At 39.1% G+C, this 12336-nt stretch overlaps 1 long non-coding RNA gene across 2 annotated transcripts in view; it reads right to left on the reverse strand.

The window, feature by feature from the left end:
- Positions 1 to 459: 459 nt before the first annotated feature.
- The window catches only part of LOC142600789 (uncharacterized), a 71321-nt gene continuing 59444 nt past the window's right edge, over positions 460 to 12336 (reverse strand). Inside the window, exons 2-6 of one of the 2 annotated variants that reach the window (XR_012834350.1) lie at positions 6524 to 6561; positions 6114 to 6247; positions 4467 to 4616; positions 2262 to 2381; positions 460 to 1552 (exon numbers count right to left, since the gene is read on the reverse strand). This is a non-coding gene — a long non-coding RNA (uncharacterized LOC142600789). Of the gene's footprint in view, positions 1553 to 2261; positions 2382 to 3226; positions 3734 to 4466; positions 4617 to 6113; positions 6248 to 6523; positions 6562 to 6760; positions 6899 to 12336 lie in introns of those variants that run through there. The other variant, XR_012834349.1, reaches the window with a different exon arrangement.

A 12336-nucleotide genomic window follows, 5' to 3' on the forward strand; every position in this document is an offset into this window, starting at 1 on the left:
GGCCACGCTTCTGTTCTGTTTGCATTTCACAAAGTGTTTGATTGACTTTGACATTAGAGTGAAATAGATAGATATTAATGAAAGCATACAGATAAGGAGCTAGAGAGACAGATACCAGGATCAGATTGTTCATGCTTTTACACTCACACTTTATACACATATCTATATATAAAAAATTGCTTTTGCAAACATCAGAATGTTCATTACACTATTCAGAAATGGAGGTTTTACTGTGACAATCTGCTGAAAACTGCCTCTGCGATGATAACAGGAAATCAGTCACTTATTTTGCTGGATTGTTCATAAAACTGACAGGCAGGCTCCGACTGAATCCAAGAAGCCTGCACCTGGTCAGAAAACTGTGAGATCCGATAACAGTCTCTCTGCTGCTAATAATTATGCACCAGTTTAATCACCAACCTCATGCTTAGCAAAATGAAAGCATAAAACGGGGTAAATGATGATGCTATAGGTATTTAAATCATACAGCATTTTTTGTTCAATTGGCATGGTGATGAGTTGCTCCTTTTTAAAAAAAATTCTAGATGATGCTGACAGTATTTAAAACTGAGGTTAGAAATTACAGCAGAAGAATCTGACTTGTGACACATGTCATAGAATATGTAATTTTGCTCCAAACCAAATATAGATTGTTGATCGCTTAAATCAATAGCTAAAAACACCTGCAATGCAAATAAGATTAAAACTCTACTTGTTCTTTCCTATGCACAACGGTCACTTCTTTGTTCCCTATTTTGCATTCAAATTAGTTCAGCTGAGAAACATGGAATACAGATGCAAGTTTGATTATATCATTAGTAAAGTTGTCCTGGATCAATTTAAATCTATTACTCTTCAGAAAGAATTGAGATCTCTCTCTGTGGGAAGATAAAAGGTATTTCCAGGCACAAATCTCATCTATTGTTATATGTGTGTGGGTTTTGATTTTGGTTCTTTGTTTGTTTTCCCCTACAAGGAAGATGTACTTTTTTTTTTTTTTTAATTTTATGTTCTCTTAACCATGCTATGCCATCACAGAAAACTCTCTTCACTAGCATCATGCCTCATATTTGACTGGCTTTTGGCACTGGCAAATAGTCATAAGTGAAAGCTTCACTTAAGTATGCTGAAAAAGAAAGTTAAAGGGGAAGAAACCAGGAGAACATGAGACTCTTTTAAGAGCAATAAGGACACTAATCTAACTTCAATCTTAATGCTGAGCTAACACTAGCAAGTGTCCAAGCACCACTTGTCAGCGGCTGATGGAGGTACCAGGTTGCTTTGGTGCATGGTACATAAATGCACTGTGAACTGCTCGTGCAATTCCTTTTACTGTAAAAGGCAGAGCTCTGCTAACGCAGGCTGGCCTACACTTGAACAGCAGCCTTCCTTTTACTGTCATGTACATGGTATTTCATGAATTCTGCAGGGTGCTCCGTATTTTACTCTTCTAGTGGCCTTGAAGGGCCAGGTTAAGCTCAGCGCAGCAGTTCCCGGGAAGGAAGGGGATGAGGAAGGGAAGACAGGAGACCTCCTGCGATGTTCACTGCTCCTGGAGAGGATCAGGGATCACCTGAGCCAGGCTCTTCCTGCACCAGACAAAGGAGAAATAAGGAATATCAGGCAATGTCTGCTGGTAGGACAGGTTGCCTCCAGCAATAGTCCCACTTCTCCCTCTCCAGCACACACACACACACAACTTCAAACAGCAGCAGCAAACCAGGCTCTGCTCTGGGCTGTAACAAGCTAGACAACATGTACAGCTGTTCTAGCAGCATTTTAAAATAATCTATCAAGTTGCTTAGTTTTATTCCCTCTCTTACTATAAGCTTGTCACATACGCAGAACTGGGGCTATTTAACACGTGTACAGAACTGGCGCTACTTGACGTTTGACAGCTAGACAGTTTGAAGTTTTGATCAGCTAAAATATGCACGTCAAAATGAGACTTGCTTTATTTACTTTAGGCCTTCAGAATACACAGAATAAAAACTTAAAATAAATGAAATTAAAATACATCTGTATTATGTGATAAAGGCCTAAGTTTGCCTGAAGGCAGCCTACTGAGCTGCCTTCCAGGTGACTACCCAGCTCAGAAAAGCTACTGGACACAGAAGGACTATTTTTAAGAGCAGCTGAGGTCCATCAATTACTTTAAATTACTCTCATTCCTCTGGAATATTTTTTCCCCCATGAAAAAGAGGTAGGAAATGGCTGGAGCTTTCCAGAGGAGCCCGTAAGAAAGACAGAGACCTGCTTACATGTGAGAATCCAGCCTGAGGTAGAAGGGCACACCATTGCCATACGTCAGAAGGATGCAGAGGTGAGATGCTGCCCAGGCACTCAGGAAATGAGGGATAATACTGCAGACCCTCCCATCTCTGGTTATTTACAAAGATGTATAATTGTCAGTGCTTTAAGCATAATGCTTTTGTAGCACAGATATATTTATTTGCATCCTTTCTGTTCTGTCATTACTAACTAGGTTAAACCAGCAGCATAGAGACTCCCCAGCCTAGAAAATTCCCCAAGTAGGTGTCTGGAGCGATGGATCTGCACACTGTAGGGTTTGGGAGCGGGATGCACTGGGAAATCTCTGATGAGGAACAAGTCCATGGTTGCTGAGTGTCTCCTGGTCTTAGGATGCCCAACACATACTCTGAGGTTGAGAGCAGATCCTGCAGTCTCAGTGTGGGAAATAAAATTAGATTAAGGAGGCTTCTCTGGTTTGGAAACATGTGAAACCAAGAAACCAGTCACATCAAGAGATGACTATTCAGAAGGGCAATGGACCATTTTTGACCTCACATCTGCAGTGAAGAGAAAGGTTGTGCTTAACTGCTAATGATTAATTTCTGTCTGGCTCATCCTTGTTAACCACATCATCTGCCACAATGCTAAATGTATCAGAACCAAAGAGCACTAAGAGATGTTTAACCCCATTTTAGTAAATACACATTTTTAGAACATGGGCAAGACCCGGTGAATTTTGCAGTATTCACTATACTTCATGTTATTACAATCTTCATTGTTTGGGGGGGAAATATATAATATATATAAATACCAACGTATAAAAGGGCAAGGTTAGGGAAAATCACAACAGTTCACGCAGTACATCATAGTACATTCTTAACAAATGTTACCACAGCAGGTTCAGCACAAGACTTTTCTAGATTTATAATGATTTATTAAAGACAAAGTTAATTATTCTTATCCATATTTTTTTCATTCTTATCCATACTGTTTACGACCTGTTCTAAAAGGGATGCTTTTGTTTTAAAATCAGGCTGCTCTCAGCCCTCTGCACTTCTATTTGAAAGTTATCATTAAATGGCCAAATAAAGTACAACAGTTAATTTTAAAGACTTGCTGTTCTATTAATTATATTGCAGTATATAACATTTCTGCACAGGGACCTTCTTCTAATATCTCCTAACCCACTACCTCATGAATTTTAATTATGTGTGGCAAAGAAAAGTCCACATCATTAAGACCATAAAAGATGTATTATATTAGCTCTTCCTACAATTGCCACCACAAACCAGGACCTTAGGAAAGCAACAAACCCTCCTCCAATTAATTAAACAATCAGTATCTCCAGGATTATTCTGTTATCATCTGGTGACAGATGATAACAAGCAAAGACAATGGAACAGCTGGACATGCACGTGAGAGATGTCACAGGCAACACTGCCCTTCATGATGTTGTTTTCAAATGATTTACGGACACCTCCTTTGAAAAAAAAAATGAGAAGAGGTTTACAGGAAACTTAAGTAAGAGAAAATATGCAATATACACTCTGAAATGGAAATGAAATAACAATACATTGAAATAATTCCTTTAGCTTTGTAAAACCCCCTCCAGAAGGCCGCACTGGCACCATCAAAACAAAAGAAGCCATTTTCTCCTTTAGGATGTTTACAGAACCTGCAGCATATGACAGAAAAACCTAACAAGAATGAAGAGTCCTTTCACTTTTCATCTGCAACTATATTAATTTATGTATTTTAATGTAAAATCTTTTATAATTTTAATAACCTTGCCCTTTTATACATTGGTATTTATATATATCTATATTATATATGCATCTAAAAATTTTTACGTATTACCCACAAAGTGCTACTGTCTTCCCTCCTGGGGATACTGCAGAGTAATAGCTTTGTGAGCTAGTTAAGACAAGTCCATACTTCCAGGAAATATTTTCCCCATTTTTATTCAGTCATATAAGCACAAATGTGTGTAACACAAAGGGGACAACAGCTTAAGCACAATCAACAGTATCATATGCAACTGCAAAATGCTGCACCACCATCTCATGGATGGAAGTTTAAACAGGGCTCTTAAAATTAGCACAGATTTATTTATACACACACACACACACACACTCTCTTTGGGGTTTTTTTACACTAATATATCTTTTGCCAGGTGTATTAGCACAGCACAGAGATGTCTTTTGGCCCCTTACCACTGACTTCTGCTGGTGTTGAAGAAGCTCTTCCAGAAATGGCAGTCAACAGCAAGGTAATTCAGTTCTGCCTTCCAGCCTTCACTCATCCATCATCGGTTTAACAGTCCGCTGCTTCGTTTGATGCTTATCAGATTTTTGCCTCTTGGCCTGAAAAAGGAAGCAGAGTTTGTGAAGACTCTTGAGAAGAACAGACCAACTCATATGTAGATACGCTGAGAGACAGATAAGCAACACAGCGAGTGTAAATCACTGTTATCAGAACAGTTGACGTGAGCTTGTCTTTACAAGCACAAATGTTTCACAGAAGGTGCTATGTAGGCAAGGTACACCGGAGGTTGCTAAAAGGTTTTTAAAACCTTAAAAAGCTATTGCTTTTCTTCTTATAATGGAGGCGTAATGTTTTCTACTAATAGTTCCACTTTGCAGTTCACAGAAATTAAGTGTATTCAAGTTCTGAATAATTAATTGTATGGCATATTATAACCTCTTCAAAAGAAATAGGTAGTAGATTTACTGTCTGGATGTTTAACGGATTACTATTTTGCCACATTACTAACCTTGGCATGCTTAAAGTTCATTGATTTAGTGTTTAATGAAACGAATGAGAAAGGGGCAATATGGAGCTCAGCTGGAAAGAATTGTACAGAGATAACATACAAAATTGCAAAAAATGAGATGGTACCCTGCAATTATGACAATTACTAACAAAGGTAGAGAGAAAAAGTGAGATATACTTTCACTCAAGCAGAAGCTGGAAACTGGCACTTTAAAATGTAGACATAATGAATGTTCATTATTTGAATTCATCTTTCGAAAGGTCTAAAACATTGCCTTTCTGAAAATGAAGGCATGTAAAAACAATCTGAAATTCACCCTTCTTTTACGTATCTGGAAGTACAAGGCTTTGAATAAAATCTTATCTGATGCATCAGTACCATTTGCTGTGCAATTACACAGAGCTGCACAGAGCCAGTGAGAAGCAGCCCTCCCAAGATGTTTCTGCTCCAAAGCTGGGTAACAGGAATCCTGGTCAGAGAAAACCCAGGGGTTAAATGTCTGCCCCATAAGTGATAGCTGTTATTTACAGAGCTCCGTAAGACCTGAAAATAAGGTCTTAATGTTCTTATATGGCTAAGAAATAAATGCCATCCCAAGAGTTCAGAATCAAAAAGACAAAATATTTATCATCTCCAGTTTTTAAATTAAGCCATGATTAAATGAGGCTGTAGCAGATCAAACTGGACTTTGAATCCCCCCAGCCCAAGCTCAATGCCTTAGCAGCACATCCATCTTTTCACAGGAATGAAAAAGGAGCCCAGCTGGAGAAATACAGGGGATGTGCAGAGATTTAGCTCCAATCTGGCAGCATTTTTCAGAGCATGATTAACATTAAGAAGTTTGCTTGATGGAGAATACAGCGCTCAGCACTTTGTAGGTTCCAGTCTGTAACTACTACTTTGAAGAAACAAAAAAACTAAGGAAGGAAAAAGATTAACAAGATGTAGATCTTAACAATTTAGGAGCTGAGTTAACGGATGAAACTTGCCATGAAAAGATTAGAGTGTGTTTCAAGGAAAATTTTGGTAATGCCCTTGGAAAATCATCTTCTTGTCTGTGATTACAGCTCCAAAGCAAACAACCTACCTTGGTGTGCTCAGCCCAGTTCACTCTGTAAAAGTTCCATGTTTGAACAACTCAGTTAAGCTACGAAATTCGTGGTTTATGACCTTGAGCATCTTTAAGTGCACCTTGAGCTTCTATGGAACGTAGCAGGATTTCTAAAGAAAAGGTCATTAAATGCCATTTTTATGCATCTAATTATATGATAAATAGGCAAGCTTGCAAATTACTACCTTCAGGAGCGTACGTAGCATAAACACAGTCAAGGCAGTGAAAAGCATAAGCCTTGGCGTGTGTGTCAAGACAGGTTCCAGTCAAGGAGCTCATTGTAAATGCATTGCGGGAGAATCAAGAAAGAGTAAAGTTAAAGACTTAAGTTAATAAAAACTGAGCAAATATCTGAACCATAAATTTTAAAGAAAAATCTGCATTACCAGGATAAAGATGGCACTGGACAGTTGCATAAATTCTCCTGACAATAAAAAAGGCCAAAATATTAAACAAGATTGTATTAATTTCCGTTCATTCTTTTGATTAAAAATACCATAGCATATTGGGAAAAAAATTAAGTATTTCACCATAATTATTTATATAACAACATTTATATTCAAGGATTGGTATCCTGGCTTCCCTCTTTAAATACAAAAGTCATATGTGAGAATGGTGCTTACTGTCAATGCAGGAGCAGCCAGTAGTTCTTAGGTCAAACATTCAGATTAAGTATTTTCTTATTTTGTCTGGTGCTTAAGCTTGGCACATGTGAAATTTCCAACAGGCTACAAACTCGGCAAGGTATACCTCAGGGGCCACAAGTTTCAGGACTGGAACAACAGAGTGATTAATTTTGCAGCATAAGTATTGTGCAGGCAGGACTATGCCAGGTGACAAATAGGAAACGCTTTACATATTTCCCTTCCTACAAACTACATTTCAGGTCCAATCTGCCAGTCCTTCCTCATGACAAATTCCCTGAGAATTCACCATTTTATCTGCAGACTGCAAAACTGGAGTTACTAATAAGAGCAGTAAATATAAAAATGCTATAAACCTCACAATTTTCATTTTCAGTTGTCTTCCCAAACAGCAATTAATCTCCACAAAAAGAAACTATGCTTTCTCCACATTATTAGGCTCCAGGAAGACTTACCATGGCAAAACTAACCTTAGGCATTGGAATGTTGTTTCTTTTACAGATTTCTGTCATGGTCAGGCTAAAAAAACCTACAAGTTTTGTTCAAGTGGCACAGAAAAAATCTTTTCAAACCTCCCATGGCAGATAACTGCAATATGATCATATCACAAAATAACAGATGGATCACAGAGCACACCTTGCCTCACATACAAAACACAATACACAGATTCACAGATTGGTAGGAGTTGGAAGGGACCTCTGGAGATCATCTAGTCCAACCCCCCTGCTAGAGCAGGATCACCTCGAGCAGGTTGCACAGGGTTGCGTCCAGGCAAGTTTTGAATATCTCCAGAGAAGGAGACTCCACAACCTCTCTGGGCAGCCCGTCCCAGTGCTCGGTCACCCTCAGAGTGAAGACGTTTTTCCACATATTCAGATGGAACTTTCTGTGTTCCAGTTTGTGCCCATTGCCCCTTGTCCTGTCACCAGGCACCATTGAGAAGAGTCTGGCCCCTTCCTCTAGACATCCACCCTTTAGATAGTTATAAGCATTAATGAGATCCCCTCTCAGTCTTCTCTTCTCCAGGCTAAACAGCCCCAGCTCTCTCAGCCTTTCCTCATGAAAGAGATGCTTCAGTCCCCTCATCATCCTTGTAGCCCTCCACTGGACTCTCTCCAGTAGTTCCCTGTCTGTCTTGAACTGGGGAGCCCAGAACTGGACACAATATTCCAGATGTGGCCTCACCACAATACATGCAAGTATATAGAGCTAACTTTAAAACAATGCTGGCTTCAGTAGAGAGTATTGCAAAATGAATGTTCCTAAATTTGAGGCAAATTGGGTTGCCAAGCAATTATCACTAAATGTTCATACTGCCACTAAATCTATCAGTGAAACAACAAGAAACTTGCATTTTTCTTTAAATGTACATGCCAGTAAAAATAGAAAGGTAATTTTAAAATATTTTCCAGACTCCGTAATCATTGGTTTCTATTCCAATGAAATAACCAGGCTTCTTTGACTGTTTATTTTGAGTGTTAAATTTGATCAATCAAAATCTCACTAGACATGAAACAAAAAGACCCTACAAACTACGCTAGTATTTGGGTTTGGCATACATGCATGTTGCCAAGTTCTGATTTAACTGCAACCATCCAAGAAAAATAAAAACAGTTCTCTCAGTACATTCATTTTGTAAAGCTTTGTTGTATTTCCAGATGCAAGAGAAGAGATGGCTATGGTCATTCAAGATAATCAAAGTTTAAATGAATTTTCAAATTTACCAGGTTAGAAGTGTTTGACCTAATATCATTTTGCACAAGGAATGACACCTGACTTTGAAGGGAAATGTAATTTTTTTGGAAGTACTTCACTTAATGACTGATAAAAGACTCTGAACATGTCTTTTGAAATATGCCTCTCGTATTGGATGGAATACAGACATCATCAAGGGTGAAATTATTATACTTTCTCATTTTAGCAGTGTTTGCAATTATCTGTATAAATTCTCTTCTGTGTTACATGGAGAAAACGACTCATGCTCACTGCACTGAGGTGGTGGCATTGGTTCACATGAGCAGTCCCAGGTCCTGCAGAGGTAACATCTGACTTCTCCCAGAAATCCCTCAATGCTGCCATGCGATGAATAATCATGTCTGAAGGTAGAGATAAGTTACCTACAAGTTCTCCCTGGGGCAAAATAAGGAGGAACATTTCATTTCTGGCAGGCTGCAACTCCCGAGTCCCTCTACACATCAAGATCTCACTTAAGGTTTATGAAGCAACAATGAGACGGTAGGAGAGACAGAAACCTCCCAGGATGCAATCATTCACTTCCACATGGACTGTTAATGAAGGGTCATTCAGAGCAAGTATCTGTAGAAACGAGGCAGAACAGAAATTCTTTCCAAACTTCCATAATCGATGCAATAGCAGTTTCAATTTAATCTCTCATCAAAGTAAATTGAATATAGAAAATTGGTCACACTCCCTGTCTTGAGATCTTTAGTATCACGTCCATCATTTATACGTCAGGAGGCTTCAGAAACAGAGATCCTGTGTTGCTCTTTAAGTGATGTATTCAGATTTAGTTTAATGGATTATGAGGAGTTCTTATTAAAATATCAGAATTATTGTGACAGCCTGCAACTGCTACAGTTGCTGTAGGAGTTGAGCAAAAGCAAAATATTATCACTTGTGTTAGCCCAGCATGCAGAGGCCCCAGTCAAGAGAGTCCCATTGTGCCAGGCACATCCATTCTTAGCGTGCACATCCTGAGCCACAAAGCAATTTCTGATGGAACCTGTCAGCAGTGCCAGGGAGATTTTGGAGCACAGGTAGGACCAGTGTCCTAAACTCTACGTTTTTGTGAAACCCCTTTTCTACAGAGCAAAGCCAAAAGGGTGGGAGAAAGCAACACCTTTTTACAGCTCTTCTCGCCCGCAGAGCAGTTTGAGTGAAGAGCAAATCAGACCATCTTCCACCCGGGTGCGAGCCCACCACCACTCACAGTCAATGGGAACAGCAGTTACAACGCCGCAGCCAAGCACTGCCTATCAAAGGCAGAGGTAATACCTCACCCAGGTTCCCCCACTACCCATAAAGAAAACTGGAATATGGCAGTGGAGAACAACAGTCCAGCTGAGCTGCTCCTCGCAGATGCCACAATGGTCCCAAAGCTCAATCTCACTTGCATCCCTAAGTGACTTCAGGAAATTCAAAGGGTGCCTGTGACAGGAATTCAGCACAGCCTTCAGTCCAGTGAGCAAATGGGGCTTGGGATGTTAAACATGGCTGCTAGTCATGCTTCCTTTAAATAGCAAATTTCCATGGTTTAGATTTTTATTTATCACATTAGTTCCTAGGGAACTTAGGAATCAATTTTCCCAGCCAATTCCTTATTCAACTTTAAGATTAGCTGCTGTTTCATGACTGCTGTTTCTATTGAACTGCTGTCCACAATTTGATGATTTTTTTTGTGAGTGATTACCATTAATTTAGATCCTTATCATTCACATGAGTAATACAGATCATAGCTTTGTCCTGTCTTTATCCAAAATAAATCTTCATCTACCATAAACTTTAACTGTCATTGTGATGCCCAAGCCACTCAGTCCTGGTTAGGTGTCTAGAATTCATCATATTCTTTTGTAAATTCTACCTAAATAATATTATATACTCTTCAAAATAATGGCAAATTAGCATTTACCCTCTTCTAAATTACAACGATATGAGCCATCAGTTTTAGTGCAGACTATTGCAGCTTTGCGCTGTCTCACTTATTGGAAAGCTGAACATTTTTTATATTCAGTCCTGTTCTTTTACTATTGCCCAGCATAGTCCGATTGACTCAAGATCTCTGTGGTCTAAGAGCTGTTCACAGAACAGTATTTTAATGTTTATTGAAAATAGTTTGAGGTATGTTGTATATACTCAAGCATACTGTTGGGTGGGAGGCCAATGACAACAGCATTCCTGCCCTAGCTAACAACACAGAAGTCACTAGTCCCACAAAATGCATTTTTGTTCCTTTAGGTCTTAATTGTTCTTATGCGAAGAGAGAAGTTACTTCTCTCTTTCCCCCCACTCTGTTCGGTGAAAACTGAGTTTAAAAGAAAGTTTACTGTATGTTTCTGAGAACACTTGGTTTTGAATGTTGGAGGTTCCTTTGTTTTTAGCATCAATAAAGGTCATCCACTCCGCACCGTCATTGACAGGCTCCTGTTCCATTTGGCTAATACGTTCCACTTAGCATCACACACAACAATCAGACATATTCTTAATAGTAGGAAGTTGCAGAAGAACAAAAGGCATGTGTGTGCTATCTAAGATTTCCTTGGAGTGAATTACACTGGATGAATTATTCGGAATTATTCTGAAAAAGAAATTGTTTACTATTCTATCATAACAGATGCTCCAGACAAAGACAAGAGGAAGCTGTTGCAGCCTCTGACTGAGCCATAGCTTTTCACAGCTGAACATGGTTGTGCAAATTAGCTGGTAAACTTTATGGAAGAACCCAGAAAGAAGCAATTAGAATTACAGTGCCGGTTAGAGAATCTGTAGTTTGTAATCAACCAAAATTGTGCAGTTTTCCATATTCTCTGCTGATAATGCAAATGTAACCTTTGAAGGAAACTGCTCTGTATGTAGCACATCCTGAAAGCAAGAAAAAACACTGGAGTCCAAGCAAAGAGCTTGGAGTACGGTAGGTTGTGTATGTCTTGGTCAAGTCATATATGGGCATTACACAGATTGTGAACAAACTCTACAAACTATGCGTTTTGGTCACCGGCACAAGTAACAGGGCAGGACAAGATCCTGAGAGCAAAGCAAGAACCATGAAACACAGACTGGCTTGAGACCGGGGACTCGAGAGCCCATGAGGAAAGACGACTAGAATCTGCATTGTTCAGTTTAGAGAAGACTCAAGGGAGACATGACAACAGCTTTCAAATATGCGAAAGAATGAAGTAAAAGAGGAATAAAACACCACCTCAGGACTCTGCAGACAAGACAGCAATGAACTTGAAATGCAAGCAGAGACAGTATGTTGATATTAGGAATAATCGGCTAATAGGAAGAATAGATAAGTGTCAGAATGGATTGTCTAGGATGATCATAAAATTTCAGGCAATGTGACCATACAGTGTGTCATATTTGCTAGTTCACGGTTATGTAGAGGAGGTCGTCTATGCCACCAAAATGCCATGGAGTAAGGGGATGTATGCATATCTTGCAGACCTTTTACAGATTTCCCTGTTCTATTTTCTTATGTTGCACCAGACAAGGGGAAGAGAAATCATTACTGAGCTCGTCTCATTTCCTAACTACTGAAAATACCCTACTGAAGTTTTATCTGAATTTTGGTTTTATGCAACATCTTTCTTGAAATTCAAGATGGAAAAATTGGCACGTGCTTAGGCTCTGTCTTGGAATATAAAGATGATATTTAAAGATAATTTTCAATATTTTCTAATAATTAAGCTCTACTTCCTTTTACACACACTGAAGACCAGTTATTGATCTGATGTTACACTGATCCAAAGCAAGTGGCTTCCCATCACAGGAAGCATTCCCACTCTTCAACCTCTTACTTTCAGCCACATGCTTCT

This window comes from Balearica regulorum, chromosome 2, assembly GCF_011004875.1.
Source record: "Balearica regulorum gibbericeps isolate bBalReg1 chromosome 2, bBalReg1.pri, whole genome shotgun sequence".
Lineage (NCBI taxonomy): Eukaryota > Metazoa > Chordata > Aves > Gruiformes > Gruidae > Balearica > Balearica regulorum.